Here is a 10,429-nt window from a genome sequence, read left to right as displayed (position 1 = left end):
AAAATGGAATGATATCCTGGAGGAAAGAATTCAGAGGAACAAAGGGTCTGCTTTCCCCTCGCAAAATGGGTTTCTTGATCAAATGCCACATCTGCTCTTGCTTTACGTGCCTTCTCCAAAGCTAAGTACCTCCATGGGTCATGGAGGTAGAAAAGTGCAATGAAATTATAAATACACAGCAGATCAAGAACCCCCAGTCCTGTGTAACTGGTATGCAATAGTCCCATATGGGACCAGCACCATGGTTATGGAAAGGAAAAAATAAACAATAAAATAACCTACATACAAGAATACTAAGAATAAAATCTCTGGTTATAAAAAAAACACCACCAGTGGTAATGCCTAGACATTTACACTGATGTTACCTGCAAACAAAAAACAATTGAAAAATTAGGAGGTAATGGTGTAGCACAATGGTTCCCAAACCAGTCCTCAAGGCAGCAGCCCAGAAATGAGGGATTGCACGGTTGTGTCTAAGGTGTTCTTTTGGGGGGTAATCCCTAAATACTGAGGACTTGTTTGGGAACCACTGGGGTAGCACCTCTTTTAACACCGCCGTAGTGGGAGCTCGATGCCTAAGCCGCTCTCTCCATTCACGTCGGGTTAAGGATAGTGATTAATGTTTTAAACATAAATAAATAAACAGAAAAGTTACTACAATTCTTCTTTGTGTCTTGTTATGTTTAAGTGTTTGTTTGTTTGATTGTTTGTTTGTTTGTTTGTTTCTTTGTTTTTATTAAGCCGGACATGTGATATTTTGAATCACTGCGCATACATTTAATGAATGTTCTAATGTTTTTCATTGTGATTGAAGTCACAATGTAAACCAGGGCTGTCCAACCTGCGGCCCCCAGATGTTGCTGAACTACAACTCCCATGATTCCTTGGCTATCTGTTTCATTGAAAGAATCATGGGAGTTGTAGTTCAGCAACATTTGGGGGGCCACGGGTTTGACAAGCCTGATGTAAACAATTTGGTGTTTTTTACTTTCTCCTCAAAGGGTTTTATGGACCTTTAATTAAAAATAAAATAGTGTATTGTATTTAAAATTATACGAAGTGTTTGGTTTGTTTGTGTTTATCCTATCGAAGAAATGGTAATGTGTATAATTTTTTTGTTAACAGAGAAAGAAAGTTAAACAATCTGTGAGACCCAGCTTTATGTAGGTGATGTGAACATTTAAATACAATTTTAACTACATAAGCAGTGCAGTTTCCCATCTAACACTGACTGAACTTTGACTGATGGTTTAACAAATCTTAGATCAGACAAATTTTCAATACATTTTGCAAGTACATGACACATCAGCTTTGAAGGCACATTTACTCTGTCAGTAAATAATTCTCTTTAAAGTTGCCCACCCAACTAGCTTGTTGACAGTGTGCATTGCTGTAATGAGAACCCATATTATATGCAGGTGTATTTACACACATTACATTTGAAAGAAAATCTCTATCTTTAGGGTAGTTTAGGATGTCGAAAATGGAAAGTGCCAACATACCATGCAGTTCTTTATAATTATAGTAAGGGGAAAGGGTGCAGAAGGCTCTCCTCAATCAAGATTACAATCTATGATGATTTGAGGTAGGGAGATGTATATCTTCAGGTGTCAGGGACACTTACTGGTGAAGTGGTCTGACCAGGAGTCAGACATGGGGGTCTCCATGTTCTAAGGCTGGGATCTTATCATGTCTCTATATGGTTCATCATCACCATAAATACCTAGAATTAGGAGTACTATGTTTCTTATTATGCCACTTATTGTGAAGGAGATGGAGCATATAAAGGCATCAGATACATAAAGGAAGTGGAGCGAGATGTGGAAGGGACACCACAATTTAGCTCCATCCATGTACAGCACTGGAAAGTCCTGCCATAAGGTGTCATTCTTGGCTTTACCCTGATTTTACCTGAAAGAGAGCATTTACCATGAGAATAAATTGACCCTCTCTAATTATGACATTATGACATATCTGCACCAGCATTGCTCATTCCTTGCTTGTAGAACATCCTATTTACTATCTTGCGTTTTGTTTTATTGGAGTCTGATTTCAGGAGAGATGTTGAGATGTGCACACAGCGCTGTACCAGTAGTAATACATAGGCATCGTACAGATATAAATGACTAGATAATAAAATGTTAAACTGCAAAATGCTGACATTACTCCTGGTTCGATTTCTGTGTTTCAATTTGAGGTGTATTTTTGAATAAATTGTGTTAAGTACACGAGAGTCAGTGACAACGCTGTCCAAATCTCACTTAGGTCTATAAACAGTGCTGTCCTAGAGGTTTTTGAAGATACGTTTTTTTGTTCGTTTTTTTTAAATTGGATTTACACATTGTTTTGTTACTGCAGAGCAGTGCAATAGTGGTTCTGACAGGGAAGAGTATAGAATGCCAAACTCCAACCATGTCCTCTCAGCATCAAGCTGAGTATGTAATGAGCAGTGGCAGGTCCTCTACACCCTAGTCAGCTATTCCTATGGAAACTTAAGCTATGGCCATAGTCTCAATAAGACAAGCATGTTTGGCACATAATACATAATCCACCTGGTTTACAGGAGTTCCAGAACCCCATCTAAATGATTCCTACATCACACCTGTTCTGTAACTTCTATCATTTTCAGCCAAATACTGTTCTAGCTGAAAAGGAACATTCCAAAGATTATGTTCGTCATAGGCAATGCTTATTTTACCAGAACCTTGGGTTAGACAAGGTTTGAAAACTGTCAGTTAGACTCTATGGTCTTTCCTGCTTCTGTGCATAGAGACTAACTGTGTGTTTTCAAGCACTGTCTGACCCAAGGTGCATGTAAGTGGCTGAAGAATCCGGTCACATACTAACGACCGGAATTAGTTTATCTATTTAAAAAAAATAATAATTAAATGTACTTAATTCATGTTTATCTTTAATCTATTTCCTTCCAATACCAATGATTGGATTATTATATTAAAAAATATATTTTGAGGTGATGGTTGTCCTCTAAGAGCTAAGAGAGATTTTCAGCTTAATAAAGACGTTATACTGACAGTATGTTTCCAGCTGTTTGTAGTTCTTAAGGTCAAAGTGCCCTAGGGCAAGATTATACGCTAAGATCACCCAACACAAAATATTCATCATTAAGGAGATTTCGAATGTTTTGGATCTCTTGTATACAGCAAAGTGGCACAGTAAGTTGTGGTCAGTTTATCCTTTCTGGTGGTTAAGGCATTCTGTCTGCACTAATTCTCTATGAATGGACTCCCCAGGTTATTTTAATAAAGGACATGGGTTTTCATTAATGTCAAACAGACAAGGACCTAAGGGCATTATGGCCGGCACTACAGGAGCACATTACCAAATTATAACGCTGATGTGAAACTAAACAATTTTAATCAGAAAAACTTGAGTATTCTCACCTTGTCATCATTTAAATACTGTGAGTTGAATTTTTATTTTTATAGTACATCTTATGGTAGTTATAAAAGATGTAATGTCCACTTGGCTCTCTGGGCTGGCACATTTACAGCATTTAGTTGTGGTGATGCATGTTTATGCACTGGTTGGGTTTAGCCTCTGGGAACTTCTGGAAGAGTAGATCCTGATTTCCCTGTGTAGGTTCTGGTTAGATGTGAGGTTTGAAGAAAAAGCTTGGGTGGACAATGAGGTACATTTATTAAACTTTCTTGCAACAAATGAATCTTCAATTGACAGAATGAAGCTAACGCAAATGGTGAAAGAGGAGGCTATTCCAGTTAAGAATGATCTAAACGTAGAGTGTCTCTCCATATGTCAGGGTAAAAAAATACCAAAGAATCTCTTCCGCCTGTTTGTGTGCTGTGTGGCAGGTAGTCCACTCAACGTTTTCCAGTCCCGTGATAAGCATCCACCGACATCCGCCAAAATGGTGAACTTCACGGTAGACCAGATTCGCAACATCATGGACAAGAAGGTGAACATTCACAAAATGTCAGTCATTGCCCATGTGGACCATGGCAAGTCCACTCTGACTGACTCTCTTGTATGTAAAGCTGGAATCATGGCATCGTCTTGTGCGGGTAAAACTCACTTCACAGATACCCATAAACATGAGCAGGAATGATGTATTCCAATCAAATCTACAGTAATTTCCCTCTTCTATGAAATATCTGAGAACGATTTGGCCTTTATTAAGCAAAGTAAAAATGGGGCTAGTTTCCTTATCAACTTAATTGACTCTCCTGGCCACGTGGACTTTTCCTCTGAAGTTACAGCAGCTCTGCGTGTTACTGACGGTGCCCTTGTTGTGGTGGACTGTGTGTCTGGTGTATGTGTGCAGATTGAAACTGTACTCCATCAAGCAATTGCTGAAAGAATCCGCCCTGTCTTGATGATGAACAAAATGGACCGTGCACTTTTGGAACTGCAACTAGAGCAAGAAGAGCTATGTCAGACCTTCCAGCATATTGTGGAGAACATAAATGTTATCATATCCACCTATGGTAAGGGAGCGACAGGACCCATGGGACCCATGGGAAACATCATGATTGATCCAGTTCTTGGTACTGTTGGCTTTGGTTCTGGACTGGGCATTACCCTCATGCAATTTGCAGAGATGTATGTGCAGAAGTTTGCTGCAAGGACGAGGGCATGCTGAAACCAGCTGAATATGCAAAAAAGTGGAAGACATGATGAAGAAACTTTGGGGAGACAGGTATTTTGGTCCTGCCAATGGAAAGTTTAGCAAGGCTGCAACAAATGCTGATGGAAAGAAGTTGCCTACAATATTTTGCCAGCTTATCCTGGACCCAATCTTCAACGTTTTTTATGCTTTGAGAAACTTGCATGAACTTTGAGAAAGATGAAACTGCTAAACTTATCCAGAAACTGGACATCAAGTTGGACTGTGAAGACAAAGGTAAAGAGGGAAAACAACTGTTAAAGGCTGTTATGAGACACTGGCTTACTGCTGGAGAAGCTCTTCTGCAGATGATTACCATCCACCTGCCCTCACCAGTGACTCTTCAGGCATAAAAAACAACTGTGACCCCCGAAGGTCCATTAATGATGCACATCTCAAAAATGGTGCCCATCACTGATAAGGGAAGGTTCTATGCTTTTGGAAGAGTCTTCTCTGGTGTTGTCTCCACTGGCCTCAAAGTCAGAATTATGGGACCAAATTATACTCCAGGAAAGAAAGAGGACCTTTACCTGAAGCCTACCCAGAGGACCATCCTGATGATGGGGCATTATGTGGAGCCAATTAAAGACGTTCCATGTGATAACATTGTGGGTTTGGTTGGTGTGGACCAGTTCCTGATGAAAACTGGGACAATCACCCATGCACATAACATATATGTTATGAAATTCAGTGTCAGCCCTGTAGTGGGTGTGGCTGTAGAAGCAAAGAACCCTGCTGATCATCCAAAACTTGTGAAGGGTCTCAAGAATCTGGCTAAGTCAGACCCCATGGTGCAGTGCATCATTGAGGAATCTGGATAACATATTGTTGCTGGAGCGGGAGAGCTGCATTTGGAAATCTGCTTGAAGGATCTAGAGGAGGACCATGTCTGCAATCCAGTTAAGAATCTGATCCAGTTGTTTCCTACCGTGAAACTGTAAATGAAGAGTCAAACCAGCTGTGCCTGTCAAAGTCTCCTAACAAGCATAACCGTGTGTATATAGAGGCCCATCTATTCACTGATGGCCTTGCTGAGGATATTGACAAAGGAGACGTGAGTACCCACCTAGAGTTGAAGCTTCATGCCCGTTTCTTGGCAGAGAAATATGAGTGGGATGTTACAGAGGCTAGGAAGATCTGGTGTTTTGGCCATGCTGGTACTGGACCAAACATGATGTGCCCATGTGGTCATGATGTGACAAATATCTAGTACAATATCTACAATATCTAAATGAAATAAAAGACAGTTGTGGCTGGCTTCCAGTGGGCTACAAAAGAGGGTGTGCTTTGTGAAGAGAAGTTGAGAGCTGTAAAATTTGGCTTTGGGAAATGGACTCTAAACTTCTTGGGTGATGGCTTTTTTTTAAAGAAGCTTACCCTTTACCTTCCTATTGTACTAAAGTGAGACATCCCATCAAAATTAATCTCGATGTTTCACTGTAGTTTTGGGGAGACTATTTATTACATACTTTGTGTGATCTTACCTTGTGTCTGGGGTAGCTCATGAAATTGCAGTCTTCTGATGGGGTGATTGGTGCCAGAGAATAAGTTGTAATATTGTGCAGTCACAGCATGAATATCAACAATGAATTAGAGCGAATTAAAAAAAAAAGTATATCTGAATGTTTTATTTATTTTTTTAAATACCAAAGAACCCTATATCAACTTCAATACCAGAGCAGGGCAGTTCACTCCAGTACAGTAACAGGATAAATTCACTTTGAGCACCATAATGAGGCCAGGCAGATGTGTGACCAATTAAACTGTTATCAGGTTTTCCACACCTTGACTCCTCTCCTGCAACTGTCAAACATAACCTACAATGCCCTCAGTGAATACCTTTCCCCTACTTTTACCCTTTTGCCCACTCCATCTAGCATGCACCCTCGGTTCCTGTGCATCTACTTGTCTGGTTACAATGGAGTCTGGTGTTGTAAGCAGGAAAAATAAGCAAGCAAAAATATCTGAGTGACTTTGACTTTGTCAAATAGTGATGGCTAGATGACTGTGTCAAAGAATCTCCAAATGGCAAGTCTTGTGTGGTGTTCTTGGTATGCAGTGGTTAGTAATTGGCAAAAGTGGAGCAAGGAAGAACAATCAGTAAACCGGCATCAGTGTCATGGGTGCCCAAGGCTCATTGGTGCACCTGGGAAGCAAAAGTTAGCCCATCGGGTCCAATTGCCCAGAAGAACAACTATAGCCTAAATTAGTGAAAAAACGTAATGCTGGCCATGATAGAAAGGTGTCAGAGCACACAGTGCATCACAGTTTGCTGCCTATGGGGCTGCATAGCTGCAGACCATCAGAGTGCCAATGGTGACACCTGTCCACTGCTGAAAACACCTTTAAATAGGATGTGAGTGTCAGAACTGGATGATGGAGCAATGGAAGAAGGTCTGATGAATCCCATTTTCTTTTAGATCAGGCAGATGGCACGTTGTGTCGTTTACTTGAAAAGAGATGAAGAAGACTATGGGAAGAAGGCATGCCGAGGAAGATAGTGTTATACTCAGGCAAATGTTCTGCTGGGAAACCTTGGGGTCTGGCATTCATGTGGATGTTACTTTGACACGGACACCTACCTAGATATTGTTGCAGACCACGTACTCACCTTCATGGCAATGATGTTTCATAATGGCAGTGGCCTCTTTAAGCAGGATAATGCACCCTGCCACACTTCAAAAATTGTTCAAGAATGGTTGCAGGACTTAAAGGGTCTGGTGCTAGTCTTGTGGTGCCAGATACCACATGACATAGCTGCAAAGGAGGGACCAACTACATATTAATGTCTATGTGTCTATGTATTCTAAATGTGATGCCATAAAAGTCCCTGTTGAGGGAACATTTAGGTGTTCCAATACATGTGTCATTATAATGTATGTGTAATGTATATATCTGTAAATAGAGAAAACAAGTAGCAAGAGAGGTAAGAACTAACAACAGCTCAATTAGTCTGCCTTTCGGTGGGTCCCCGCTCAGATCTCAAGTTGATTTTAGTTCATCTGGTGCCATTACTGAAAGAACATATCTGAAGCATATCAGACTTGTCCCATCCGTACGGGCAGTCCAGATACATAATGCCAGCAAGTTCCCTCTACACGAGAGATATGGCAACCCCAGATGATCGTTTCAACCTCGCAAGGTATAATCAGTGAGGTATAGCCAATATCCTTCTAGGCACCGTGAGCAAGGGGTCCAGGTCTGGATTGCCCTTTAAACTTAAGTGAAAAACAAGTAGCAAGATAGGTGAGAAACGACAACAGCTCAATTAGCCAATATCCCTCTAGGCACCGTGAGCAAGGGGCCCACGATCTGAGCACAGACCCACTGAAGAGCAGGCTAACTGAGCAATTCTCAGTTCTCAGCTCTATTGCTACTTGTTTTTCTCTCTTGATCTGAGTGGGGACCCACCGAAGGGCAGGCTAAGTGAGCTGTTGTCTGTTCTCCCCTCTCTTGCTACTTGTTTTTCTATATCTGTAAATATATCTATAGCTATATAAATCTCAAAAATATATTACATAATATAAGTATTACATTAATATTATTACAGATATAAAATAGACAATAGACAAACCAACATACCATGTTATTGGTTTGAATAAGAAAACAATCAGGACTAGAGAGGAATTCACAAAGCGGATACTCGGGATTTATTCACTCTTACCATATTATGTATATATTTTGCAGAACACTGATTGGTCCACTTTCGCACCATTTTTTTTCTTCTTCTGTTTTGTTTTTTAATTGGAATCCTGGCACCAAAATTCTGGAACCAACATAGGTCTGAAATTCCCAAAATGTCTTGATACTTTTTCTATTTTCAGGAAAAATTATTCAGCAAACCCAAACTTTCTCACCTTAAAGGGATTTTCAAGTGTCAGGAAAACAAACCTGTTTTCCTGGCACTAGGGGATCCTGGGGTGCCTCCCTCCCTGAAAGTAAATTTTGAACGAGCCATCAGATGTGTTTTGGGTTCAGGTATGTTGGCCTAAAATGTGAAATTTACTGTGAATTTTGGACAATTCACATTTTAGTATAAACCTGAGTTCACTGAATGTGGGTACATACACTTTGCTTTCACAAGTCCTCCACCGTAACTGGGATATTGAATACCTCCTAACAGCTACAAGAAAGATGGGTTTCATGTCAACCTCGTAGAATTATTATCATCACTCTGAGTATTCAGTCCAACATTGAAAATAAAAAGGATGGGGAAAATACAGAAAATGGAAATGTAGCATTAAATAAAATCGAAACTGCTGCAATTTACTAAATCTATTCTATTCTTATAGATACATTTATTGGGAATTATATAAGTAATCCCTGAATCAATATCTCTCTCCAATCCTCTCTCTTGCTTAGATTAGTTGAGTTCAAGCAAGGAATGGCTCTCACTGTAAACCATAAAGACTGACGGAAGCTTAAGTACAAATACTGAACTGAGCGTAGAATATGAAGTCCTTCATTGCACAGCTAGCTTCAAACACGCAAGGTTACGTTACTTATTAACCACAGATGTGACGACTGACCCTCGAGGTGCTCAAAGCTTCTTTGAGATAAAGTAACACATCAGATTCCTGGGACGTGAAATAGATTCATACAGCTCCTCATATTGTACCAGGACATCCATATACTAGTAAAATGACACAATGAAAATAATGGGGTTTGGCAGAATATATCGACACGGTTATTCACTAAACGAAAAGAGAGCGAAAATAATACAACAAATGTCCTTGTGAAGTAAATATGTCATGACCTTCATGTTAGGCACGGTAAAAGCCCAATGCCCTGGACAATAATACACCCATTTCCCCCCTAACCATAAGGTGACACAAACAAGAATAGTAACGTGCGTACTCTCTCTTCCCCACCCTTAAATATACTTAGGCATGCGGGGTGGGGTGAGGGTTGTTTAGCCTAAACAATCTATAAAAATAAAGACTTGTACTAGCTTTATGAGAAATAACTCATCACATATTGATTTACCGGTATTGTACATTAATCATGGGTCAAACTGATGAATAGTTTGTGATATATTAGACGACACATGAGCGCATGGTTAAAGAGTACCTGTCATGCTAGGTACCATGTATGCTCTTTTTAAAGAGCATAACATTCTATATGTACAAATGGGGAATGTTTCCCATTGTTATGTTTTTATTTTAGATAAGGTAAACAAAGCCCCAATACCACTGCTTTAGTGGTTATAGTGCTATGTGTCCCTGGTGTTCCTTCCAGATTAATAGATCGAAGCTTGACAGCATTAGCTGAACACTCTCTGTCAATGAGCACAGCCCCACGTGGCCAGGCCTGACTTAGTGGCTCTGTGGCTGGAACTTTTGACAGCAAAGGTGGGATCCAGGTAAGCTGCCAAAACGTTCTTATGCAGTTTTACTTCTTACTTAAGGAGGACACCAGAATACCCCAGCCACCATAATCACTAAAGCTGTGGTGATTGATGTATTCCTTTGAAAGACTGTACGTGAGGGTGACATGGTGTGCATTGTGCGGGGTGTGACTATGTATGTTGTTTAGGCTAAGGTTGGCTGTAAGTGTTATAGCTGTGTGTGATGTGTGTGTTGTAGCCATGCATAGCTGGCTGCGTGTGTGTGGTGTGTGATATGTTGATGTAGGTGTTGCAGCGGTGTGTAATGGGTTTTGCTGTTTGTGGGTAGCAGCAAGGGATGAATGTTGGTGTGGCTGTTTGTGGGTAGCTGTGAGTGCTGTGTAGTTATGTGTGCACAGCAGATGTGTGTTGCTGTTTGTGGGTATCTGTGGCTGATATGT

The 10,429-nt window shown here is 40.4% G+C and overlaps 1 pseudogene; it reads left to right on the top strand.

Annotated features, from left to right (window-relative positions):
* The first annotated feature begins 3,816 nt into the window (after positions 1 to 3,816).
* LOC134566031 (elongation factor 2-like) lies at positions 3,817 to 5,852 on the top strand (annotated as a pseudogene).
* The last annotated feature ends 4,577 nt before the right edge of the window (positions 5,853 to 10,429 follow it).

Source organism: Pelobates fuscus, chromosome 6 (genome assembly GCF_036172605.1).
Source record: "Pelobates fuscus isolate aPelFus1 chromosome 6, aPelFus1.pri, whole genome shotgun sequence".
NCBI lineage: Eukaryota > Metazoa > Chordata > Amphibia > Anura > Pelobatidae > Pelobates > Pelobates fuscus.
The sequence above is the reverse complement of the archived record's forward strand: the minus strand, read 5'-3'. Positions and strand labels throughout refer to the sequence as shown.